Source organism: Balaenoptera physalus (genome assembly GCF_965194825.1).
Source record: "Balaenoptera physalus genome assembly, chromosome: 16".
Classification (NCBI taxonomy): domain Eukaryota; kingdom Metazoa; phylum Chordata; class Mammalia; order Artiodactyla; family Balaenopteridae; genus Balaenoptera; species Balaenoptera physalus.
In genome coordinates, this window is record NC_138898.1 from 31,234,911 (window position 1) to 31,262,907 (window position 27,997).

General features: G+C 42.3%; 1 long non-coding RNA gene across 1 annotated transcript in view; it reads left to right on the plus strand.

The window, feature by feature from the left end:
• LOC309646007 overlaps positions 1-27,963 on the plus strand; it is a 74,876-nt gene extending 46,913 nt beyond the window's left edge. The window contains exons 2-3 of the long non-coding RNA XR_014255163.1: positions 1,075-1,162; positions 4,071-27,963. This is a non-coding gene — a long non-coding RNA (uncharacterized lncRNA). The remainder of the gene's footprint in view (positions 1-1,074; positions 1,163-4,070) is intronic.
• Positions 27,964-27,997: the final 34 nt, after the last annotated feature.

Sequence of the window (27,997 nt, forward strand, 5' to 3'; positions counted from 1 at the left end):
CTTATTTGTAAATGGGATGTACTCATTTACAAGGGCTGCCATAACAAAGTACCACAAACTGGGTGGCTTAAGCAACATAAATTGATTTTCTCACAGTTCTGAAGGCTAGAAGTCTGAGTTCAAGGTGTCAGTAGGCTTGGTTTCTTCTGAGGCCTCTCTTCTTGGCTTGTAGATGGCCATCTCCTCCCTTCTCTTCATATGGTCCTCCCTCCATATGTGTCTGTCCAAATTTATTCTTCTTATAAGGACACCAGTCATATTGGTTTAAGGCCTACCCTAATGACCTCATTTTAATTTTTTAATTTTTTTTTTGATGTGGACCATTTTTAAAGTCTTTATTGAATTTGTTACAATATTGCGTCTGCTTTATGTTTTGGTTTTTTGGCCCTGAGGCAGGTGGGATCTTAGCTCCCCCAACCAGGGACTGAACCCGCACCCCCTGCCTAGGAAGGCGAAGTCTTAACCACTGGACCTCCAGGGAAGTCACCTCATTTTAACTTAATTACCTCTTTAAAGACCCTATCTTCAAACACAGTCACGTTATGAGCTTATTGGAGGTTAGGACTTCAAATGTGAATTTTGGGGAGACACAACTCAGCCCATACAGGAGTATAATAACAGAATTTACTTCACAGACTTGTGAGAATTAATTGAATTAGAACATGTAAAGTGCTCAGAACAGTGATGAAAAATGTTTTCTATTGCTAAAGATGACATATGAAATGACGTGGAAATGAGGCAGCCATTTCACAGATGCCCCAAAGCTCCTGCCCCCTCCGGAAGTGCCTCCTTTGAGTCCTAATAGTTCTCAGAGCCCAGAACTTTCAGAAGCATTCCCCGTTTGCTTTGGGTGTCTCTGAGATTGTAGCTCTCAGTGGTCAAAATCCTCTTTAATCCCCTTTTTCCCACAGGACAGCCTGACAGGGTAGTCCCTTGAAAGCAACTAAGCCTATGGTTCTCAAAGTGTGGTTTCCAGACCATCAGCATCACCTGGAAACTTGCTAGAAAGGCAAATTCTTGGGCCCACCCCAGACCTACTGATTCAGAATCTCTGTGTTTTAATAATCCCTCCAGATGAGAACCCTCCAGTGTCGCTCCAAGCGCTTGTTTGAAGGGATCAAATCTGTTGAAATACCACTTGGGGGCAGCACAGGACTGTGAGGTAAGCACAAGCTCATTAAAAACAACCCACTTTTGCTTTTAATGCAGAAGCCCCCCCTGCCTTTCCTGCCTCCAGTCTTGCCCCAAGCCCCACTCAGTTCCCCCCACAAGGCCAGAGAAACCTCTAGAAGCCTCAAACCTGATTGTGACACTGGTTCAGAATTCTTCAGCAGCTCCCTATGGCACTAAAGGCCTTTTAACTTCCCAGTAGCATCTCCTGTCTCCTGCATCTTGCTCATCCTCATGTTCTCTTTGTATCTTCCCTGGAGTCGGACTGACCTGGGTTTGAATTTCGGCTCTGCCATTTACCATCTGGGTGTGGCTTGGGCAAGACACATCATTCTGAGCCTCAGTTTCCTCATTGGTGAAATGGGGGCAATTAATAAGACTTTTCTCATAGAGCTATTATTAGAGAGAGCTTATTTATAAAGGAATTCTGGCCTAGGGTCTCACAAACAGGGCTCAGTATGCAACATCTCTGCTTCCCCTCATGTACTGCCAAGCACAACGTACAGTCAGACTCCGCAGGCTTCATGCCAGGTGCAGTGGATGCTATCTGAGCCCCACTCATTTCCCCAATGTTATGACTGCCACCAGCCAGCACCTGTATCTCTTTGTCTGGGGCTTTTATTGGCTGCTGGTACCCACTGTGGTGCCAGAACCATAAAACTTTGTACAATGGAGGTGATACTAGTGCCTACCTCATAGCACTGCTAGGAGAGCCTTGTTAGTGCCCTGCATAGAATTTTGCTGTTGGGGAGACATAGCACTTGTCCTTCTCTTGCCCATCTCTGTACTCCCCTACCCACAGGAGTGGCCGTGTAAGCATATCAGGTAGTGAATGAGGTATGGGAAACCTGAAGGGGTCTGGCTCGCTGGTGGCTCCTTGCTCTACCATTCCTGGCCTCCTGCCCTTGAGCCACCCAGGATGGCTCCTGTCTACCCCCTTTCAGACACCTAAGATGCCTGAGTTGTGTCATAGGATGTAAGAGGACCCCAGGCACTGGGGGCTGCCAAATAACCCTGGCACCCTTGGCAGGGCAGTTGGTGCTGTGTGCGCTCTCAAAATCTGGACCATCTCAGGCTGAAGACCTGGAGGTGATGCAGCCCCTCAGCCCACAGCCTGCAGGGCCAAGGGCACACGACCTTCTCCAACAGTCACTGATATCAGGATGCCACTCTTTTCTGTGGCTGCCTCCTGGGGTTTGTTTTGACTTTGGTCTTCATGTTCTTGGTGGAGCTACCCTGGATGCAGTAGGCATGCATCTACCTGGCCTACAAGGGACTCCAAAAGCATACTCCCCACCCGCAGCCTAAATATCTCCCCTACCAGCCTGTCATATTCTGACTCTGCATGAAAACCTGTGGGTAAGCATTGCCCTCTTCCAGGTACTTTGAAAATGTTAGCAGACTGCCCTCAGGACCAGCTGTATAATTTGTGGAGCCCTGTGTAAAATGCAAATGCATGGGTTCTTGTTCAAAAATTATGAAGAATTTCAAGACAGTGACAGTGCAGCATTAAGCTACGTGTGGGGCTTTGTGTGACTCTACAGATTACATACACACGAAGCTGCCTCTGACTGCAGCCCTTACTTCTTAGCATGATGGAGCTTGTCAGCAACTTTACTTGTACCATGGAGGAGCCCTGGAGCTGCCCAGAGAAAAAGTCAAAATGTGTCCTTTACTCAGCTCAGGACGCCTATTGTCTCAGAGATACTTGAATCAAGTGTTCTCTGCCCACCTAGCCTTTCTCACTGGGCTGCCTCCCAGGCTCCTGGAGTCCTGGTCGCATACAGGGCCTTTTCTGCCTCTGGCCTGGCTGATCCCCAGGCGGGTCCTTACTCACCTGTCTCTACTGCTGTGTTTGCCTTGTCTGCTCTGGGATGTGGGTCTGATCCCTTGAGTTCCCATTCTTCTGTCCTGGCCACCAGATCTCTGGATTTAGATCTTAGCAGCCCCTGGAGAGTACCCCCAGACAGACTCCCCATGCATAGGGCTCCTTTAGGCTCTCTCTAGGCCTACTACCCCAGCTTCTTCCAGCCCAAGAGGCTGATCTGTGTGACTACTCTAGTGGGCTGCCTTTACTCTGGCTTCTGGTTGGGTGTGACTAATCCTGTCAGCAGCAGGAAATTGCAGGGAGGGAGAAATGAGAGAGGTGGAACATTTATTCCCCCGGCTCCCTCCTGGAGCCTCCCGGGCCCTGGCTGTGTCCCTCTCCTAGGTCACAACTTCTTGTCAGGCAGCCATCTCCATGTAGCCCTCTCTGCCTCCAGGTTTTAAACCTCCTGGCTAACACCTCCCTCCCCTTGGCCTGTCAGAACCGGGGTGGTCGTAGAATCCAGCTGTCTCTACTGTTCCTTCCCTTGAGATTTTCCCATATGCTGCCTAAACTTTTGTAAACAGTCCCTTTATTAAACTCTCCCAGAATTATCCTAATTTGAATTTGCATCTATTTCCTTCTGGGACCCTGACTGATACTGAAACTGAGTGCCCCTAAAACGGAGTTCCTCTGCCCGGTTTATGGTTAACCTCTCTATCCAAAACTTTATTCTCTTTCTTGTCCTGCACCTGTTCCTCTCAAGATTGAGGAGCATCAAAGAAAAGGGTGGATTGAAACCAAGCAGGATCCCTCGGGGCCCTCCCATATATAAAAGCCTTTCCATGACCCCCGTGTCTTGTCTCTAGGAAAAAGGCTTCAGCCTCCTAGGCCTTCTCTAAGTTCCAAAGGGCATAATTAGGGGAGGAAGGGAATGCAGAAACAAAGGAAAAGCAGCCAAGAAACAATAGGGCAGCGACAAAGCAGAGTCCTAGTTCCTTCTCAAGGGATATACAGAACAATCTGATACTTGCCTTTGAGTTGTTCTGCAGCAACTACGACCCCCCGCCCCCCCACCCCGGCCCCCGGACAGGTGGAGGAGGTAACTACATGCTGAGACCCCAGACTGGTTGGAACCGGAAGGTTGATGACTGAGATTGCTGGAACACCATCCTGTTACCTCACCACCAACCAATCAGAAGAAAGTCATGTACCCTGCAGCCTTCGAGAATTTCGGGTCTTTTGAGCTTGAGCCGCCCATACAGTAAGTCTCCTACATATGAACCAGTGGTGTTCTGAGAGCGCGTTTGTAAGACCAGTTTGTGCATAAGTCCAGCAAAGCTAGCCTAGGTACCCAATTAACACAATCAGCTATATAGTACTGTACTATAATAGGTTTATAATACTTTTCACACACAAACAGCTCAATATCAAAAAAACAAACAACCCAATCAAAAAATGGGCAGAAGACTTAAATAGACATTTCTACAAAGAAGATATATAGATTGCCAACAAACACATGAAAGAATGCTCAACATCATTAATCATTAGAGAAATGCAAATCAAAACTACAATGAGATATCATCTCACACCGGTCAGAATGGCCATCATCAAAAAATCTACAAACAATAAATGCTGGAGAGGGTGTGGAGAAAAGGGAACCCTCTTGCACTGTTGGTGGGAATGTAAATTGATACAGCCACTATGGAGAACAGTATGGAGGTTCCTTAAAAAACTAAAAATAGAACTACCATAAGACCCAGCAATCCCACTACTGGGCATATACCCTGAGAAAACCGTAATTCAAAAAGAGTCATGTACCACAATGTTCATTGCAGCTCTATTTGCAATAGCCAGGACATGGAAGCAATGTAAGTGTCCATCGACAGATGAATGGATAAAGAAGATGTGGCACATATATACAATGGAATATTACTCAGCCTAAAAAGAAATGAAATGGAGGTATTTGTAGTGGATGGACCTAGAGTCTACTCTGTAGTGAAGGATGGACCTTCACTACAGAGTGAAGTAAGTCAGAAAGAGAAAAACAAATACCGTATGCTAACACATATATATGGAATCTAAAAAAAAAAAAAAAAAAAGGTCATGAAGAACCTAGGGGCAAGACGGGAATAAAGACACAGACTTACTAGAGAATGACTTGAGGACATGGGGAGGGGGATGGGTAAGCTGGGACAAAGTGAGAGAGTGGCATGGACATATATACACTACCAAATGTAATATAGATAACTAGTGGGAAGCAGCCACATAGCACAGGGAGATCAGCTCTGTGCTTTGTGACCACCTAGAGGGGTGGAATAGGGAGGGTGGGAGGGAGGGAGATGCAAGAGGGAAGAGATATGGGAACATATGTATATGTATAACTGATTCACTTTGTTATAAAGCAGAAACTAACACACCATTGTAACATAATTATACTCCGATAAAGATGTTAAAAAAAAACGAACACAAAAAAAGAAAACATTTTTAATCTTACGGAACAGTACCTTGAAAAGTACAATAGTACAGTACAACAGCTGGCACACAGGGGCTGGCATCAAGTGAACAGGCAAGAAGAGTTACTGACTGGAGGAGGGAGAGGAGGTGAGAGATGGTAGAGCTGAAGGATGGTCAGCAATAGGAGATACCAGCTACATCACCGTTGCTACATCTTAACAGTACCAGCTACATCACGGCTGCTCTTACCCTTGCTTCCAGACATTCTGGGCTTGAAATAAAGATACTGTACTACTGTACTCTATACAGTACTGTACAGTAAAGTACACAAAAGCACAGCCACTCGCAGAGGATGCATGCACGTGGCAGTGTATGCCAGACATGTGAACTAACTTACATGATTGGACACAGGAATGCACGTTTGCTTCTTTGAAAGTTCGCAGCTTGAAGGTTTGTAAGTAGGGGACTTACTGTACTCCTTGCTTGGTGTGTGCAATAAATGCTATACTTTCCTCACCACAACCCGGTGTCAGTAAATTGGCTTTGTTGTATGGCAGGCGAGTTGACCCAATTTCGGTTTGGTAACAGTACAAGGATCTTTGTTCTCTGTTGTACCCCCTATCTATCTTTGTAGCACCCAATCCCTAGAAACAGCCAAGTCAAGGGGTGAGTACCCAGGAACTCAGTTACTTGGAAAGTGCCCAAGGAGAAGTGGGGACTCTCCCTCATGTTGCCCCAGACATGTCTACCATACCTTCCTTCTGTAGCTAATTGGGAACCAGGGCCCTAGACGTCGTGTCTTCCCCTTCTTCAGCTTTAGGGTCTAATGGAGGCAAGATGGGTCCCTCAACCAGAGTACCCTACCCCCGAACAGGTCCCCTTTGATCAGGCAACCAGGTAACCAGACAAGCAGAGAATTAGAAAACAAGGCCACCAGATAAACAGACAACCAGGCAAGCAGAAAAGTAGGCAGCATTCTCTGAGGTGCATATCTGCTGGTTTTGCTGTTCCACTTCCTTTCTACCTTTTCCTAGTAGAAGATTTTCCCTTGGGGAGCCTCTCTACCCTCACTCTCAGCCCCCTAGCTCACCTTTGACCTAGGCCTAAGCCAGTTAGCCAGTCAGGCTTAACCAAAGCTGATCCAGGACCTGAGTAACCAGAAAGAGTTTCTTTCTTGTTGGATCTGCTAAGAGGCAGTGAGATCTGGAGCTGCGGCCACCCTTTTAAATCCAGCGTGGGAGCCAACCTGGGGGAAGGCAAGGCTGAGAGACAGTCATTGTTTGAGCCCTGATTAAACCATTCCTGAAGGTAGCTACACTGGAGCCTTTCAGTTATATGAATCAATGAATTCCCTTTTTGCTTAAAGCCAGTTTATATAGAGCGTTCATTCCCTTGTGTGTGATAAGAAATATACACCCTTGAACAACAAGGGCGTTAATCCAAGTATAATTTACAGTTGTTCTGAGGTTTCTTCACATCCTCAGAGTCAACCAACTGCACATCATGTTGATCTGTAGTATTTACTATTGAAAAATATCCATGTATAAGTGGACCCACACAGTTCAAACCCACGTTGTTCAAGGGTCAACTGTATGTTTAATCTTTGTTCCCGGCACAGAGCTCCTAAAACCTCTGTAATTTCCTAAGTGATGAGTGTCTGTTGTTATTAATAACAAGCCCTTTCTATCACACTTGAGTTTATGTTAATGAGGTAACTTAGGGTAGGGTCCCCACAGGGTCTCTGGATAGGGAATGTTTCCTGACGTCACCCAGTGTACCTCTTCAACTGATTGTTCATTTCTATCCTTTATAATAACCTAGTAATCGTAAGTGTTCCCCTGAGTTAGTGAGCCATTGTAGCAAATTATAAGAACTGAGGAGGCAGTTATGGGAACTCCCTATTTATAGCCAAAATCCATCAGAAGTATGGGAGGCCTAGAGTTGCAATAGGCGTCTGAGGTAGAGAGTAGTCTTCCCCTCCCCACCCCAGCTTTACTGAGATATAATTAACATAAAACACTGTGTAAGTTTAAGGTATACAATGTGATGATTTGATGCAAAATGATTACCACCATTTGTAGCCAACACCTCCATCCTGTTATATAGTTTTTTTTTTAATTGGAGTATAATTGCTTTACAATGTTGTGTTAGCTTTTGCTGTACAGTGAAGTGAATCAGCTATATGTTTACCTATATCCCCTCCCTCTTGGACCTCCCTCTCACTCCCCCCATCCCACCCATCTAGGTCATCACAGAGCACTGAGCTGAGCTTCCTGTGTTTTATAGCTTGTTCCCACTAGCTATCTATTATTTACAATAGCCAGGACATGGAAACAACCTAAATGACAAACAACAGATGAATGGATAAAGAAGATGTGGTACGTATATATAATGGAATATTACTCAGCCATAAAAAGGAACATAATTGGGTCATTTATAGAGATGTGGATGGACCTAGAGTCTGTCATACAGAGTGAAGTAAGTCAGAAAGAGAAAACCAAATATCATATATTAATGCATCTATGTGGAATGTAGAAAAATGGTACAGATGAACCTATTTGCAGGGCAGGAATAGAGACGCAGATGTAGAGAACGGACATGTGGACATGGTGGGGAAGGGGAGTGTGGGACAAATTGGGAGGTTAGGATGGACCTATATACACTACCATCCTGTCATGTAGTTATCTTTTTTTGTGTGTGGTGAGAACACTTAAGGTCTACTCTCTTAGCAACTTTTAAGCATACACTACAATATTATTAGCTATAATCTCCATGCTGTACATTAGGTCCCCAGAGCTTATTCACCTTACAACTGGAAGTCTGTACCCTTTGACAAACATCTCCCCATTTCCCCCAAACCCCAGCCCCTGGCAATCACCATTCTACTCCCTTTTTCTCTGAGTTTGGCTTATTTGTCCTTCTCTGTCTGACTTATCTCACTTTGCATAATTAATGCCTTTAAGTTTCATCCAAGTTATTGCAAATGGCGGGATTTCCTTCTTTCTCATGGCTGAGTAATATTCATTGTATATATATGAACAATATCTTCTTTATCCATTTATCCATTGACAGGTAATTAAGGTTGGTTCCATATCTTTACTGTTGTAAGTAATACTGCAATGAATATAGGGGTGCAGATATCTCTTTGAGATCCTATTTTCATTTCTTTTGGATATATAATCCAGAAGTGAGATTGCTGGATCCCACGGTAGTTCCATTTTTGAGGAACCTCCATACTGTTTTCCATAGGGGCTGTACCAACTTACATTCTGAAGTAGGGGGGGCAGTCTTAACCTGTGGGGTCTGATGTTATCTGTAGGTAGAGAGTAGAGTGTCAGAATTGAGTTAAATTATAGGACAACCAGTTGGTGAAAAAACCCACACATCTTGTGTCTGAAGTGTTCTTTTTTGGGGGGAGTGGGGTTGGATCTTAGCTTCCCGGCCAGGGATTGAACCTGGACCACCGCAGTAAAAGCGCCAAGTCCTAACCACTGGACCGCCAGGGAATTCCCTGGTGTCTGAACTGTTCTGTGTGAGAATGTAGAGAAAGTTTTCCCAGATCTTGCAAAGGAAAGAGCCCTGGATGGGATGACAGTCACTGAAACTTTGCTCCACCGGCCTGCTGTTGAGTGTGAGAAAAATCAGGACAAAACTACACACATGAGAAGAGGCCTCTCCATGCTTGTGGGAGTCTCTTGGGAGGCTTGGGCTCAAACCTGGGTCTGCTTTTAATGAGTTGGGTCAATGGACATGTCCCTTCTGCTCTCAGGGCCTTGGGCTTCTCACAGGTAGCCAAGGGGGAGACCTTCCTTCCCTGCTTTGCCAGTGCATGGGCCTGAGTGTATCATTCCTTGGGAGCTGCTGGTGGGGTGTGGAGGCCAGGAGCAGCTGATCCAAACCTGGCTCTCAGATCATGAGGCCTTGTTCCATCTGGGAGAGGAGCCAGGGCCCTCCTGCCCCCATTCTTCATTGAGAAAACTTGGGCTCCCAGCCAGGGTGAGAGCCTCATGCTGTGGCAGCTGAGCCTTCTTCTTTGCTTCTGGCCTTTCTCTCCTCTGTGCTCTTTCCCCAAATCCTGTCCTGAATCAGTGCTCAGGGAAACTGAGCACAGGATGTTAAGAATGACTTTATCAGGAAAGCCCATCTGCTCTCACAACTCAGCCTTTAATCATTGGGAATTGCCTGTCCCACATGACAGAGCAGTGGTTCTCAAAGTTTGGACTCCACACCAGCAGCAAGAGCAACACCTGGGAACTTGTTAGGAATGCAGGTTCTCAGGTCTCATCCCAGGCCTACAGAATCAGGTACTCTGGAGGTGCAGCCCAGCAACGTATGTTTGAAGGAGCCCTCCAGATCATGCTCCCTCCAAGTGTGAGAACTACTTGGATCTCTTCTAGAACTAGCTTGGAGCTGTTGCTCATATAAAAGATTCAGGAGGGGATGGTCTGGTGCTTGCCTAGATCCCTTTTAGCTGCCGATACGCCGTTCCTCAGCTACTATGAATGAGTTTGGCTGCTAAGGCCTCCAGCTGGCCTTTCTCTTGAGCATTGCCTTGTGCTAAATCACTATGCCCAGAAATGCCTGAGAGATTATGTACTCACCCATTGTATGTGGGCCACAGCCAATGACTGATGGATGGGGTATAACAGGCTGACCGCTTGTCTTAAGATGGGACACTCTGGTGTGAATTACTCTCTGGAGCCCCTCTGTGCATTAGGTCAAGTCTAGACTTTAATTGCTCCAAGTTGCTGCTTATCCCAAATCCCAGGCTCTTGTTGGTACAATAGGTATGAATTACCACACAAGACCCTGGTGTAAAAAGAAAATGTCACTTGGTTTGCTTTGGAAAACTAAAAATAAACGTAGCTCCGAAGCCCTGTCTGCCAAGATGGCTATGCTTGGTACCCTCCTTTGAATGCTGGTTTGCAGTCAGCCAGGAGGTCCTCTTGAAGTCCGGGAAGCTGGGGAGGGCCCTGGATCACAGGCCCTGGTGGCCACAACTGTGATGGGCCCATTTTCCTCTTGGTCTTAAAGAATCAACTCATCTACCCTTGATCCAGACATCACAGGGACATGTTTCATAGGGAGCCCAGGAAGTACAAAAAAATTGTCAATGATATTCCTCCCCAAAGTCTCCTTCCTGAGAGGAGAGAGAAGGAAAATGTTTACTTTTTGTCCTCAATAGAAAAAAAAAAGGCAAGACATGAATTAATTTCCCCAATTAGTTTCTGGGAGTTTCAGAGCAGATGGCAAGTGTGTGTGTGTGTGTGTGTGTGTGTGTGTGTGTGTGTGTGTGTGTATGTGTGTGTAGGGGTATGTTTGCATATTGTGTACACAGAGATGTGTTTGCATGTGTGAGACTGGGACTTGGGTTCCAGTACTGAGAGATAGTAACCAAGGCCAGAGACCTTATCACTCCCTGAGAAGGTGTCCATCTCTCCCTTAGTCCCAGTTTTCTGCCTCAGGCCTCACAAATGATCTCATCTGCTACCCTCTTGGAGCCTATTGGAAGCAACAGAAGGTGGCACTGGACAGGACAGTGGGATGACCTGTCTAAGTTCTAGCCATCTCCCTGTTTTGGCACTTCAGGGGTATGGGGTTCTGACTCCTGTTGTTTGCTGTTTTTGCTGTTTGGGAGCCACAACAGTAAAACCTGGGTAATTATGGTAATATAGTAAAACATTTACAGCATTTTTCCCCTTGGGAGCTGTGATTATGGGTGGTTTCTGTTTGATGTATTTGTGTTTATTTGCATTTTTGAAACTTTCTACAATTGACATGAATTATGTGTATAATAATTAAAAATGAAACCATAAGAATAATTATAAACACCTATTCATTGAGTGTCAGCTTCCTCTCCACCCACATCATCAATGGAAAGCTTGTATTTCCTCAACTTTGTATTATGAAAATTTCTTGGCATACAGAAAAAAATGGAAAGAACAGTATGACAAACACCTATATAAATTTTCAATATACCCCACCACCTAGATTCAAAATTGGAAATATATTTTCATATTTGATATATTTATATATATTAAAACATATACTTTTTTCCTGAAACATTCTGAAGGCAATGAAAACATTCTAAAACAATTTGTAAGTAAATTGCAGATATCATGATATTTCACTTCTAAACACTTTTGAATGCATCTCCTAAGAGTAAAGATTCCTGAGAATCCAGGTCAGTTTCTTGTGGAAGGTCCTACAATCCAGCTTAGTCACTGTCGGCCCTCTCTCTTGGGCCACTTTCCTCCACGGAATATTTCCCTGCATGGCTTCACCTGCCCAGACTGTCTGCAGATTCAGGATCTATTGCAAACCCCACCTCCCTGACATTATCACTTACTCTCCTCTTTTGTTATATCACTGTTCATTCTACATTTCGTGAGTAGAACAGTTCAGACCAAGACACAGTCCTGCTCTCAGGGAGCCGGCAGTGCAGGTGTTGGGGGCACGGAACAGGTAACTCTGCAGTATGGGGGGCTGAGGGAGGCACTGGGACTCGGCGCTCTTGGAGGTAGAGGAGGTGTGCCTCCCTGAGGCTGGGGGTGGCCAGAAAAGGCATTTCAGAGAGGCAGATGGTATCTGACCCGGGAGCTGAAGGGTACATGGGAGCAAGTGGAGCCGGGGCAGATCAGGATTGGTAGAAGGTGCCTCGGTTAGATTTTCATGTCAGGAAAATTTCTCTGCCCACATAAATTTCTCTGCTCTAAGAAATATTGTTTGAACAAATGAACCACTGAATGGAGAATGGATTGGAGAAAAACAGGGACTATTTGGGAGCTATGGCAGTAATCTAGAAGACAATCACAGTGTAACTTGAGTAGATGGATATTAGGGTTCTTAAGGGGTTACAATCAGCAGAGTTTGGTTATTGAGTATATGTGGGAGGATGAGCAGGGAGATAAGTCAAAACTGGATAAAGCAGCCGAATTTCTGGCTTGAGCAACTGGACCAACACTGGTGCCTTCAATGAGTCAGGTAATTTGAAAAAAGAAATAAGATTTTATGGCTGGATGGGGGAAATGAGCTTCCTTTCTCACGTGTTTTGTTTGAATTTCCTGAGGCTTATCCAAGTGGAGACATCTGATAGTTGGGAGTTTATATGAAAGGTCAGGGGACTCATCTAGACCCAGGATACAGACTTGTGGGGCTTCACTGTATGCATGGCAAATGACACCAGACCTAGGAAATGAGTGTGGCTTGAGAGGAGAAGTGAGCTGAGCCCCAAACCTGGAGGAACTGTCACATTTAAGAGTTAGTCAGAATAAGACTGAGGTGTGGCCAGAGAAGTGAGAGGAAAGCCAGGACCTGGTGCCAAAGAAACCAACAACACTACCAAAGGAGGATGAAATGGTTAGTGAGCCAAATGATCCCAAGAGGGTAAGACAGATGAGGATGTACAAAGGTCCATGGAAGACGATATCATTGAAGGACAGTATCAATAGAGTGATAAGGGCAGAAAGATTCCAGGGACTTGGGTGATAAGCAGAACCCAAGGCAGGGAGATACCAATGAGGGTATGCTTTGTGAGCAAAAGGAAGGAATTGGAAGCAGTGGATGGGTGGATGGAGGAAGGGAAAGCTCTTTGAAATGGGGTCTCCCATTCTCCATTGTTCCTCAGTATCCAGCTAGTGGGAGCAAAGCTGTGATGGGACCTAGGAATGGAGGAGGATGGTGGTAACTGCCAAATAAACACACCATCCAGGGAAACCAGCCAAGGCTGGGCCCAGAATCTCTGGAACGGAACCCATCTTCCGTCTGCAACAGGAAATGGTGTTGGGAGCTGAGTTTACTGTGGAATTTCCGAGCAGTGAGGATGTTCCTGGTGAATTCTTTTTATTTATTTATTTATTCATTCATGAAAAAGAGTTGGAATTAAGTCATCAGCCACCCCCCACCCCCCAAAAAAACCCCATTCCCTCCCACAGAGGAAGTGCTTAATTTAGCCTTATGTTCCAGTCAAAAAATATCCTTGACGTTTGGAAGTTTCTGCTGGTTGTTTGTCACCCTTGAATATGGCAGGATGTTAAATGCATATGGCAAGATTGGACTCTTTGTGCCTTGATTTCAGCTGCGGTCCTAAGAGAATAGGTGGCACCATCCCAACCTCCACACCAAGAGGAAGTCCTGTTCGACCATCTATGCAGGATGTGGAAAGAGTGTCTCTAAAACCAGCTTTAGGAACCTTAGATGACCCTTCCCTCTCTGGCCCATAAAAGAGGTTGGCGAGACAGAGAAAGAGAGTTGAAATGAGTGCTATGGGTCTATCTCCCTTGGGCTGAGGTAGGGGGTGCTCTCATTTATCTAGAGTCAAATGAGAGGGTCTTCGATTGCACCACTCAGAAAACTTGATATGTGCCCCTGGAGCTTGCAGGACATAGCAGACTGGCATCTGATTCACCGAAGAAAGTTGATCTGTGAAAGACTGTGCCTCGAACTGACTGTCTGAGATCTAAATGGAAATGTGACTGTGTTTGGGAAGTAACTGCAGCCTGTGAGGTGGTGGGTCAAAGGAACTAGTCTTTTTGTACCAGATGTAGCCACACACAAGAGGCAAAGAGGATTGTTTAGGTCCTTCCCCAAGGGCTACCTGGCATAACAGGGTGATCCCAGCATAAGGATCCTGAAGGTAAACCATCCCAGAACATGGGTATTTAAAGGAGGTGGCTTTGAAAAGACATTCTAAGCAAGTGTTAAGACTGGGACCCCAAGGCTTTCTCAAGCATTTATAGGAAGGGTTCTTGGCTGTACAATGAACATCTGTCTTGCAGCAAAGATCAGAATACAGCTGTTGCCTTCACATCTGTGATATTGTGATTTATCATGGAAAGTATATATTTGGTCTTTGTCCCTGGTTTCTGGTTATAAAGCTTTGAAAACCCTTGGGATTTCTTAAGTGATAAGAGCAATAAAAGTGTCTTGATATTCATAACAAACCCCTTTCAACCTCACCTGAGTTTATGTTAATGAGGTGACTTTTGGAAAGCCCCTAAGGATGGAGGAGCTGGTTTCCAGGGCAACCAACTTTCAGTCCCATCCCCCCTGACTTCCAGAGAGGGGAGAGGGGCTGGAGATTGAGTTCAATCACTAATAGCCAATGATTTATCCAATCACCTGTGGAGATGGGGAGAGTGGCATGCCTGGATAGGGCATGGAAGCTCCTCACCCTTTCTCCATACCTTGCACTATGCACCTCTTCTGTCTGGCTGTTCTGGAGTTATATCTTTTTATAATAAACCAGTAATATAGTAAATAAAATATATCCATGCATTCTGCAAGCAAGAACTTAATCAGATCAAAGAAAGGGGTTGTGAGAACCTCTGATCTATAGCCAGTCAGTCAGAAGCACAGGTGACAACCTGGACTTGCAGCAGTTGGTATCTGAAGTGGGAAGGGGGCAGTGTTGTGGGACTGAGCCCTTAACCTGTGGGATCTGACGTTATCTCCAGGTAGATAGTGTCAGAATTGAGTTGAATTGTAGGACACTCAGTGAGTGTCCCCCACGAATTGAAGAATTGCTGGGTGGTGTTGAAATAAACACACACATTGAAAAATCCAAGTCTATTGTTTCATAGGCCTTAGGGAGCTGCCATTAAGCTAAATAACGGAGGATGTCAGAATACAGAGGCCAACGAATAAAAGTCAAGAGTTTTCAAATGTAAAAATAAAAAAGAGAAAGACAAAACGTTGTTATTTGGGTAAGTTTAACATCAAATTGAGTGTGGATAAATATACACCTGAAGGCTTCTAAAGGTTTGATGGGACTGGACTGCTAAAGAAACTCCAAGCCTTATCTGCAACCCGTAAAGCAACACCAGACCTGCTGCACCAGTCAGAAGCCAGTTGTGAAAGGTATGCAGAACCCAGGGAGGGCACATGCTTCAAAGTCCGTTTCATTATTTATTTATTTAGGCCACGCTGTGCAGCATGCAGGATCTTAGTTCCCTGACCAGGGATTGAACTCATGCCCCCTGCATTGGGAACGTAGAGTCCTAACCACTGGACTGCCAGGGAAGTCCCAAAGCCCATTGTAAAATGGAGAAAAATTAATCTCCAAGTGGCAATTCCAAGGCCAAAGAGGAAAAGTGCAGAGCCAAGTGAGCCAGCCGAGAAACTCAGGGCAGAAATTTCACAACTCCTGTCCACCAATTGCGGCTTGATCATAGCTTAGACCACTGACTGCTGAGCAGGTTTCCCATTCTCCCATTTTTCAAATGAGAGTTTTTGTTGCAATTATCCTATTTCTACTTCAGCACTGTATACATCACCATGTGTGGTGGGGCTGGATGATTTGTCTTTTATTTTATAGGTCACTGAATGGAGAGAAATTTATCCAGATCTGATGGGGAAAGCAGCACATATCCCCTAGACCTGGACTTTGAGCTGGAATCATTCATTGGATAGGACTTTGGGGTCATCTTCCTTGGGGAGGGGCAAAGGTTTTTCCATGTATGGGCAGAAGGGTTTACATGGCCAAAGTGGTGGGCACTTAGAAAGATTACTACATTGTACCCCATATTCTCTATTTTCCTTTTATTTTATGGCAGTAGAAGTAGAAGTTTTTGCTAGGCACTTGATTGCTCATCTAAGACCCCACTTCCCAGATTCCCCAGCAGCTAGATGTGGCCATGTATCCAGGCCAATGGGATATTTGTGGAAGTGATGCATATCATTCTCTGGCTGTACTGTTAAAACGAAGTTTACTTGTGTTCATTCTAGTTTAATCTTCAATTCTGAGATGATATTTTATTTCAAATTCTCTCTTGAGCGCTCTCAGCTTATTTCTAAGTTTTTCCATTCTGATTTATGTTGCTATTCCTATCTTATATGATCTTCTCATTATCTTTTAGCTCATTTTGGTATAGTACATTACATTTTGAAATCTGCTTTGTGGCCACGTCCTTCTGGCTCATGTTCATTATCTGTAGGGATGTTACTTTGCTCCTTATCCTCTCTTTTTAAAGTAATAACACTGTATGGGATTTGGCCTTGATAATTTTCTATTGCTTATTTCTATGTGGAGTTAGTTTTCCTGAACTTTTTGAAGGAGGCTGGCCAGGACTTCCTGTACCAGGTGAATAGAAGCAGTGACTGTGGGTTTTCTTGTCTTATTCTAGAATTTTAAGGGTAAAAATTTAATGTTTCTCCATTAAATATGATTTTTTAAAAAGGATTTTGGTAAATATCTTTTACCAGGTTTAGGTAGTTCCATTCTGTTTATTTATTTATTTTTTAACATCTTTATTGGAGTATAATTGTTTTACAATGGTGTGTTAGTTTCTGCTGAATAACAAAGTGAATCAACTACACGTATACTTATATCCCCATATCTCCTCCTTCTTGCGTCTCCCTTCCACCCTCCCTATCCCACCTCTCTAGGTGGTCACAAAGCACCAAGCTGATCTCCCTGTGCTATGTGGCTGCTTCCCACTAGCTATCTATTTTACATTTGGTAGTGTATATATGTCAATGCCACTCTCTCACTTCATCCCAGCTTATCCTTCCCCCTCCCCTTGTCCTCGAGTCCATTCTCTACATCTGCGTCTTTATTCCTGTCCTGCCCCTAGGTTCTTCAGAACCATTTTTTTTCTTTTTTTAGATTCCATATATATGTGTTAGTATATGGTATTTGTTTTTCTCTTTCTGACTTACTTCACCCTGTAGGACAGACTCTAGATCCATCCACCTCACTACAAATAACTCAATTTCATTTCTTTTTATGGCTGAGTAATATTCCATTATTTATATGTGCCATATCTTCTTTATCTATTCATCTGTCGATGGACACTTAGGTTGCTTCCATGTCCTGGCTATTATAAATAGTGCTGCAATGAACATTGTGGTGCATGACTCTTTTTGAATTAAGGTTTTCTCAGGGTATATGCCCAGTAGTGGGATTGCTGGGTCATATGGTAGTTCTAGTTTTCGTTTTTTAAGGAACCTCCACACTGTTCTCCATAGTGGCTGTATCAATTTACATTCCCACCAACAGTGCAAGAGGGTTCCCTTTTCTCCACACCCTCTCCAGCATTTATTGGCTGTAGATTTTTTGATGATGGCCATTCTGACCAGTGTGAGGTGATACCTCATCGTAGTTTTGATTTGCATTTCTCTAATGATTAGTGATGTTGAGTATCCTTTCATGTGTTTGTTGGCAAGCTGTATATCTTCTTTGTAGAAATGTCTGTTTAGGTCTTCTGCCCGTTTTTGGATTGGGTTCTTTTTTTTAAATTTATTTATATTTATTTTTGGCTGTGTTGGGTCTTCGTTTCTGTGCGAGGGCTTTCTCTAGTTGTGGTGAGTGGGGGCCACTCTTCATCGTGGTGCGCGGGCCTCTCACTGTTGCGGCCTCTCTTGTTGCGGAGCACAGGCTCCAGACATGCAGGCTCAGTAGTTGTGGCTCACGGGCCTAGTTGCTCCGCAGCATGTGGGATCTTCCCAGACCGGCGCATGAACCCGTGTCCCCTGCACTGGCAGGCAGATTCTCAACCACTGCGCCACCAGGGAAGCCACCTGTTTTTTTGATATTGAGCAGCATTACTATACACTAACGAAGAAAAATCTGAAAGAGAAATTAAGGAAACACTCTCATTTACCATTGCAACAAAAAGAATAAAATACCCAGGAATAAACCTACCTAAGGAGACAAAAGACCTGTATGCAGAAAACTATAAGACACTGATGAAAGAAATTAAAGATGTTACAAACAGATGGAGAGATAAACCATGTTCTTGGGTTGGAAGAATCAACATTTTGTTTTTAGATAACTAAGAATTTTTATTTTTAATGGGTGTGAATTAAATTTTTTTAAATTTGAGATAATCTTATGATTTTAAAAATTTAGTAACGTGGTGAATATTTAATACATTTTAATGTTTAACCATTTCTGAATTCTGGAGGTAAATCTAACTAGGGTATGATGTATTGTTGCTTTGAATACTTTGCTGGATACAGTTTGTAGAATTTTATTTTGAATTTTTATATCTATGCTTATGAGAGATATTGGTCTGTGATATTTCTTTCTCATTTCATTCTTGTTTGATTTGGGCATCAAGGATTTTCTAACCTCATAAAATGAATTGGGGCATGTTCTCTTCTTATTTTCTGGAACAATTTGCATGAGATTGGAATGATCTGTCCCTTGAATGCTTTGAAGAAACTGCCTATAGGGCTTCCCTGGTGGCGCAGTGGTTGAGAGTCTGCCTGCCAATGCAGGGGACACGGGTTTGAGTCCTGGTCTAGGAAGATCCCACATGCCGTGGAGCAACTGGGCCCGTGAGCCACAACTACTGAGCCTGCGCATCTGGAGCCTGTGCTCTGCAACAAGAGAGGCCGCAATAGTGAGAGGCCCGCGCACCGCAATGAAGAGCGGCCCCCGCTTGCCGCAATTAGAGAAAGCCCTCACACAGAAACGAAGACCCAACACAGCTAAAAATAAATAAATTAATTAAAAAAATAAAAAAATAAAAAAGTGCTTAAAAAAAAAAAAGAAACTGCCTATAAAATCATCAGAGACTATTTTCTAATGGGTAGATTTTTAAACTTTTGACTACATTTTTCAAATGGTTATCAAATTATTTAGCTTTTCTATTTCTTCTTGAGTCAGTTTTGGATAGATATAAAATGAGAATGTCACCCATTTCATCTAAGTTTTCATCTATGTTTACTAACAAAAAGTTCTTCATAGTTTATATGAAGTTATACATAGTTGTTTATAGTTTAAATTTCTGTTTTTTCTATCATTATGCACCTTTTTTCATTTTTAATATTAAGTTGTGCCTTTTTCTTAAATATTGTATATGTATTTAATTCCTTAATTTTATTATTTCATTCCTTCTTCTTTCTTCAGATTTATTCTATTATTCTTTTCCTCTTGTCTAATGTTGGCTGATTAACTCAACAATTTTCAACCTTTCTATATGTGGAATCTAAGAAACACAACAAACTAGTGAATATAACAAAAAAGAAACAGACTCACAGATACAGAGAAAAAATTAGTGGTTACCAGTGGGGAGAGGAAAGGGAGGAGGGGCAATATAGGGGCAGGGGATTAAAAGGTACAAAACTATTATGTGTATTAAATAAACTATAAGGATATATTGTACAACACAGGGAATATAGCCAATATTTTATAATAACTACAAATGAAGCATAAACTTTAAAAATTGTGAAACACTGTATTGTACACCTGTAACTTATATAATATTGTGCATCAACTATACTTCAACTAAAAAAACCCAACTTTCAGCCTTTCCTCTTTTCTAATATTATCATTTATGGTTATATATCAATCTTATGCCATGTTTCCTAGAAGTAGAGCCTAAGATAGGGATTCTTGTGTACACAGTTTATTGAGAGAAGGCTCTAAGAATAACGGAGCTGAGGGAAACTGGATAAAGTAGAGGAATGAGGTAAGCAAGGATGTGGGCTCAGCTGGTCTACTTGGGCCTGATATATGGGGAGCTCTAGAGCACGCCTGGCCATAGAACTGTTACCACCTTGAAGCAAGTGGGCTGGACATTTGTACTCCTACTTGAGTCAGTGATTGCCTACAGACTGCTGGTGGGAGTGGTAGATGGGGACATAATCTCCCAGGTGAGATAGCTCCCATGAACTGAGTGAGGGCAATTCACTGGATAAGGGGCAGACCTGAGCTGCTAGCAGGATACTCATAGACGCTGGAGATGGGCACGTTGACCTGTTAAAGGGGCACCACCAACAGCAGCTACTACATCCAATAATGTATAGGTAACATTTTTATTATTTCATATTTGTACTACTATATGATTTTTTACTAAATTTATTTTATCTATAACTGATTTAGAAATGAGTTGAAAATAATTTATAAATATGGTTTTTAGTTATCTCTTTGTCAGATTTATAAATTAATTGCTTTGTATTAAGAGAACATTTATGATACTCATTCTTTGCCTTTAGTTGTGAAATGCTTTATTCTGTGGTCAATTTTTTGGTAAATATTGTATATGTGCTTGAGAAGAATGGTGCTTTTTTACCTCTTGTTGGGTGCTAGGTTCTACATATGCCTTAGAGCAAGCTTACTAATACTATTCTTCAAATCATCTATATTCCTTAAAAATGTTTAATCTACTTTTTTCTCAGTCATTGAAAGAAGTTTGTTAAAAATTTACCCTAAGATGATTGATTTGTCAATTTCTTCTTATAATGCTATCAAATTTTGTTTCATCATTTTGCATCAATTCTAAGATGTACCTTTTTTTTTCACATTTTAACATTTCTGTTATTGGGATGCATTTCACAATTGAAGGTAGATTGTGATCGCTTTTGGCCAGGTGGAAGTCATGATGAAGTTGTCATTGCCTGAACATGGATGAATTTGGGCATCATTATTCCTATTGCCATCATTTCACTTGAGTGACGTGCATGTTGGCACATCATGTGTGGAAGTTAATGTCCATTTTACATTGCCTAACAATATTATATTAACTCAGCATTGAAATAAAAAGTTGTGTACATTCTATGTGCAGAAAGAGATCAGCAGACAAAAGCATCTAAATGATGCTGAAGCAATTATCATAATTCTTTTTTTTTTTTTTGCAGAACAACAACCAGGGATTTTATGAAATAAAATGAAGATATCCATAAGCAGATGAAGCTGTGTTATGACTAAAAAGCTTGCCTGTCACTCACCAAGCAATGTAATGAAAGGCAGGAGAAATTCCCAAACCCCTCAAATTGGATGAAAGACGTTTCAAAACAGTGAGAAGCTGGTATGACTGAAGTGTCATGTGGAAATTATTGCTAAAGCTTTGAAAATTAGTTTCCCAGAAGCTTTCTGCTTTGAACAGAAGCTGTTTAATTTCTGGTTATGTGATTCAGTTGGGAAAAAAGATGAAACTATGAATTTAGGCAAATAGAGAATGATGACAATATCACACATTCTTTAAATACCTCAAAACTGTATTGTCAATTCTAAAAGTACTAAAGAAATTAATATCATAAGCATAGGTTACCAAAACAAGGAAATCACTGTGATGTTATATGTAGCTGCTGCTAAGCAAAAGATACCAATATACTTAATATGAATAAGGTGTTTAGATATGTAAATTTCCAAAATAGAATACTTCAGAGAGTAAAAGAGAGAGTTATGGACTCTTCTTTAAGGATAGCAAGTAAACTGGGTCACCCTAATTTTAAATTATAAAGCAATTTCTGAGGATATTATCTCCAAAGATGCATAAAATAATGGAAGGATGCTGGCTGGACCAATGGAGGATGAGCTAAAAGCCATCTAGAATAGATATAGAGGAGCCGTGGGCAACCAATCCACTTAGTACTTTAGTCTTGATGCATTTTGTGGGCATTTATTTGAACAGTGATATAATAAGCTTAAGAGATGAAAACAATGAAAATATAGATGAGAGGGCCAGAGACTGAGAGAACACAGTGAGAAGTTCTAATATATATTTAATCAGAGTTCCTGAAGTTGAAGACCAAGATAGAAGATGGGGACAGAGGCAATATTTGAAGAGACAATAGCTGAAAAATTTCTGAAACTACTGAAAGATATCTATCCACTGATTTAAGAAGCTTAGTTCCAAACAGTCTACATAAAAAGAAATCTTCACTTAGATACATCATAGTGATGCTACAGAGAACCAAAGACACAGAGAAAAATCTTAAGAGCAGCCAGAGAGAAAAAAAAAGAGAAAGATTACTTTTAGTTAGCTGGCAATAGAAGTGAGAAGAAAGTGGAATGCTATTTTCAATGTGTTGGGGAAAAAAACCCCATAGAATTCTATACCCAGCTAAAACATCTTTCAAGAAAGGTGAAACAAAGTCACTTCCATAAAACAGAACATCTAAATTATGAGTTTATCCCCAGCAGAACTTTACTTAAGATTGTTCAGTCAGTACCTTAGGTAGAAGGAAAATGAACTCAGATGAAAGGGTTGAGATGCAAAAAATAGATGAAGAGAAAAAAAGTAAATGTGCTCATGTGTTTTTCCATTGTATTCACTTCCCAATATCATATGCACTCTCTTGTTATGGCTTTCCCACTTGCCCAATTCTTAGGAGCTTCTGAAATGGAAAATAAAACCACTGCTACCAAATGCGTTTAGGGGGTTGAGAGAAAGTCATTTCAAGGCCAGAGTATTTGCTGCCATCAGAAAGATTATGACTACCTTTATTTTGAAATTTGTGATGGAAACCAGAGAGAGAAAAATATGGCTTAAAGGAAACACATTATGGAATCATTTCAAGGCTTTTTTACTGTTTAAAAAATGAAATCTTAAAGGAGCTCTCAATTCAATGATAAAACAACCCAATAAAAAATGGGGAAAGGATTTGAACAGACACTTCACAAAAGAAAATGTAGAGATGATAAAAATGCACATTAGAAGATACTCAACATCTTTAGTCATTATGGAAATGCAAATTAAAACTACAATGATCTGTAACTAAATACCTACACTATGACCCAGCAATCCAACTTCTAGGGATTTATGCAATACTGGATAAATCTGTTCACACATAAATATATATGGAAATGTTTTATTCATAATCTCCCAAACAAGAAATAACCAAAATGTCCATCAACTAGTGAGTGGATATACTGTGATATAGCCATATAATGGAATACTACTCAGCAATAAAAAGGAATGAACTACGAATATACACAACATGGATGAATGTTATATGCATTAGGCTAAGGAAAAAAAGCCAGTCTCAAAGGCTACCTGCTGTATGATTCCATTTTTTTCTAGAAGAGGCACAACTATAGGGACAGAAAACAGATCGGTGGATTCCAGAGGCGGGACAAGGGGAAGGGTTTGACTACCAAAGGGTGTGGGGAAACTGTTTTATCTGTTGATTGTGGTGGAAATAACATAACTGTAGTGAGTTTTGCAAATCTTGCAAAACTGCACATGAAAAAGAGTGAGCATTCCTATATGGAATTTATAACCTTAAAAAAAAGAGGAAAAAATGCAGGCCTCCTCAGGGTATTTTACAATCTCCCTCTCTTTGACATGGAAATAAATGCTGTTCATCTCTCTCTCTCTCTCTCTCAAACACACACACACACACCCCACAACCCCTCCAAAACATTGGTCGTTGTCCTGTCAAATTTCCAGAATCACTTCCACTGGCCTTCTCTCTTCTTTTAGCAGCTGACTTTCCCACCTACTGTACCAAGCAGAATTGGATTAGATGAACACATCTGACCTTTCTCTCCTCCACCTCAAGTTGTTTCTTCTATTCATGTGAGGGCATTTGCATTCTAGTATGAAAAATACTTTTATTTATTTATTTAAAAAAAATTTTTGGCCGTGCCACACAGCATGCGGGATCATAGTTCCCTGACCAGGAATCGAACCTGCACCCCCTGCATTGGAAGCGCATAGTTTTAACCACTTGACCACCAGGGAAGTCCAAAAAATAATTTTTAAAATAATTAAAAAGTAGAATAAGCTCAGATAAAAGTATAATGACTTGGTGGTATGACCAGACACTGGCATCCTTTGGTGTTTCAAGATTATATGAGGTCTAATTAACCATTTAAGGCTAAATGGAAGAAGTCAATCTGAAAAGGTTACATACTGTATGATTCCAACTATATAACATTCTGGAAAAGGCAAAACTATGGAGACAGTAAAACGATCAGTGGTTGCCAGGGGCTTGGGAGGAGAGAGAGGTGAATTGGTGGAGCACAGGGAATTTTTAGGGCAGTGAGACTATTATTCTGTATGATACCGTAATGGTAGATGCATGTCATTATACATTGGTCAAGCCCATAAAATGTACAACACCAAGAGTGAACCCTAATGTAAACCATGGGCTTCAGTTAATAATGATGCATCGATATTGGCTCATCAATTATAATAAATGTACCACCATAATGCAAGATGTTAAAAACTGGGAAGATTACGAGAAAGGGTGAGGGGGTATATAAGAACTCTGTACTTTTTGGTTAACTTTTTCTGTAAACTTAAAACTGTTTTAGAAAGTCTATTAATTTTTTAAAAAGTGATGCAGAAGAGTTGAACTTTAGTTGTGAAGTTTTAGGAATAACCAATTTTACTTCGCTTGAAATTTATTCATTGGTTCTAAGACACACATTAAAAAAATCTCTGAATCAGGACACATCTTAAAATAGATGGCATTTTAGATTTGATGAAATATGGTTTGATGAAATATATCTGTCTAAATACGTCTAAAGGAGTTCTTTCAATACATTTGATAAAATAAAATCTAAGATTAGAACATATTGTTTCGTAGTTTAATTGGTGCCGTTTTTCTTTTTAAACAACTTACAACTGATGGTGGCTCAGATTAGGTGAAATATAGTATAAGTGTACACTATAAAAATTGTCTAAATGATGCATATTTAATTTATCTATTGTTGACTCCGGTGGTGGGATTAAGAATTGTAATGCTTTATTTCTTGTATTTAAAAATGCTAAAGCAACTGACATAAAATGTTAACAATGATTAAATCTGAGAAGTAGGAGCATGGTGTTATGTCTTTTTTGGCTATTTTATTTTCCATATTTAAAAATTTTAAACAACAAAACAGAAATAACTGAAAAAATAAAGTTGAAGAACAGCAGCTCAGAAACTTATTTGCTCTGAAGTATTGGGCAACTGGGGGATAGTAGCACTTGAGGGAGAAAAAAGTTGGGCAGGCAGACAGAAATATTACATGATTCCACTTATATGAGATATCTAATAATAGTTAAGTTCATAGAAACAGGAGAATAGTGGTTACCAGGGACTAAGGTGAGAGTGGGAGGGTTGGGGAGGGGAGAAGGGAAGTTTTTATTGAACTGTTTGGGATGATGAAAAAGTTCTGGAAATGCATAGTGGTGTGGTTATACAACATTGTAAATATACTTAATGCCACTGAATTGTACACTTAAAAATGGTTAAAATGGTACATTTTATGTTATGTATATTTTCTCACACACACACACTAGTTGCGCGGGGGAAATCAAGTGTTTTATTTTGGGTATGTTGAGTTTGAGATGCTCAAGGTAGTTGGACAAAAATCCAGGCATGGGAGAAGTGATCATGGGCTATAGATGCAGATTTAGCAGACACCATGTTGGAGCCATGGGGCTAGAAAGAGTGTAGGGAAGGGAAGGTGGTCAGTTCCAAGACTAGAGCCTTCCAGCACTCAGGAGGCACATCCAGTGAAGTAGGAGGAAAACCAGGGGAGGGTGAGACCAAAGAAGCCAAGAGCTGAAAATCTCAGCTGGAGGCAGTAGTCAGCAATCTTGAATATTTCTGAGAGATTGAGTGAGGACCACAGGATTTGGGAATGAGGGAGTTGTTGGGGTTTCAGCAGAGTGCAAAGGAAGGAAAGCAGACTAAAGTGGGTTGAGAAGGGAGGAAGTGGTGATGGGAATCATCCATAATACCTTGAAGAAGTTTTGCTTTGAATATTAGGTGAGGAATGTGGTGGTAGCTGGGGGCAGATACAGAGGTCTAGGAAAGCCCTTCATCCCCCCCTCCTTTTTTTTTAGAGATGAGAAACGCTGGAAGATGTCTGTATGCTTGTGGGAATGGTCCACTATTCCCATAAGAGAGAAAGTGAGGGAAGAAGTAGGAGATGAGGGAGAACTAAAGGAGGAGGGACACAAGTGATGTGAATGGTTTTTGATGTGTTCAGGACCTCCTCTGTGTCTGAGCAGGCTGGGCAAAGAGAGTGGGCCCTGAGCGGGGTGGGTCTGATGATTTAGTGGTGGGAAGAGGATGGCATCTGCTTCCTCAATGAAGAGTGAAGTGATGAAGAGGTTTGTGTCTGTTTCTTCACTAGGTGGGCTGGGCACACGAGGGGGTGTTGGAGGTTTGAAGACAGAGGAGAAGGTGTGAACCAGTCATAGCAGAGAGTGGGAGAGGCAATATGCACAGGAAGTGCAGTGTGCCCAGCAGGCAATGCAGAGTGCCCTGTGGCCCTGGATGTAAAGGGAGACCAGTGCCTAGACTGAGTGACTTTCCCAGCAGCACTAGCTATCCAAGTTCTCTGGGGTGTGTACAGACAGTGCAGGCAGGTGCAGCTAACTCAATCAGTTATTCTCAAAGTGTGCTTCATGAATCAGCAGAATGAGACTCACCTGGGAACTTCTTAAAAATGCAAAACCTATTGGTGATCAGGTACCACCCCAAACCTATTGAATCGGAAACTCTGGGGTAGAGGCCAGCCATCTGTGTTTTTCACAGGCTTTCCAGGTGATTCTGAAAGTTTGAGAAGTTCTGAACTAGAGTGAAGGAACTTGAGGGCACTGGGGATGATCTGCAACTTGTAGGTGAGAATGGCTACCGTTCTCTGGGGCAGAAGTTCCTAGTGCTGTGAGTTCCGGAGTGTCTTCTCTCTTAACGAGTGACAGATCTATAAACAAACCCTGGGAATTGCCAAGAACAGAATGCTGTTTAAAGGAGCTCTGATCTTTCTGATGAAAGATTATTTCACAAGGCAAACACATCCTTCAAATGTACTTTTTATTTTTCTGAGTCTGAATTTGAATGTTTTGTGTATCATCTTTGCTCCTGCCACAGTGTTTTGAAAGGACCCTAGACTCTCCTTTCTCTCTCCAGATCATGTCTTCCAGGGTTGTCACAGGGACCTGCTCCACCTTTCCACATGGCTCAATTCCAGGTTTCAAGTCTGTGGGGAAACAATGATGAACTGGCCATTCTCCTATGTGTGAGGCCTTTTCCTCCTCCACTAAATAAAGACAAGGATGAGTCAGTCTCTGCCAACCTCCAGGATCTCCCAGTCCTCCCAGTGACTCAGAGGATGGTCTGTTTAATGGGTAAGTGCTCCTCCCAGGAAGTTGGCAGCCCCAGCCTCCACCTACCTGAGTCACCAGCCCTGGGTGCTCCTATTAAGATACAGAGACCTGGGGAGGCAGGCCAAGAAAGATCAGGGATAAGTGGACCAGGAAAGAGGATAGGACATGAAGGGCTAAAATGCAGGAGGCTAAATTTGTTCATTTTCTGGTGGCCCTGGGTGGACCAACAAAGGGCTCAGTGTCCCTATTTGAAAATGGGAGAAATTGAGTATCCTACAATATTAATATACTCAGCAGTGGCCCAAAAGGAGAGAAGATGAGTCCTCCAGGAATATATCTGGCTGGAGACAGACACACTTTGGAACTTTTCTGTGCAAAAGGGAGGGAGCCCTGGAGATGGTTTATCCTCGAGGATTTCTAGGACAAGCTATAGCCTGATCAGGGCCTGCAGGAGGGTGGGGAGGCCTGCATGGGAGGAGGGGCAGGAGGTCAGATGTGGGGAGGCAGGCCTGATGCAAGGGAGCTTGGCAAGTAGGGGCACCTTTGGGGGCACAGAGCAGCTGGTGGAAACACAGCAGCCCAAGACTTTGGTTTTGGTACTGCCTATGATGCTGGCTCCGGTTTTCTTCTGTCTCCTTCACTGCCTCTCTGTCCATCTTTGTTTTTCTGTATCCATTCCTCCCCTCTCTCCTACAACACAGAGAGTAGTGAAGGTTCCCCTCCCCATGGGTTGAGTGTTTTCTTTCCTGTTTAGATGGTGACTGGCATCTGCTTATGGAGG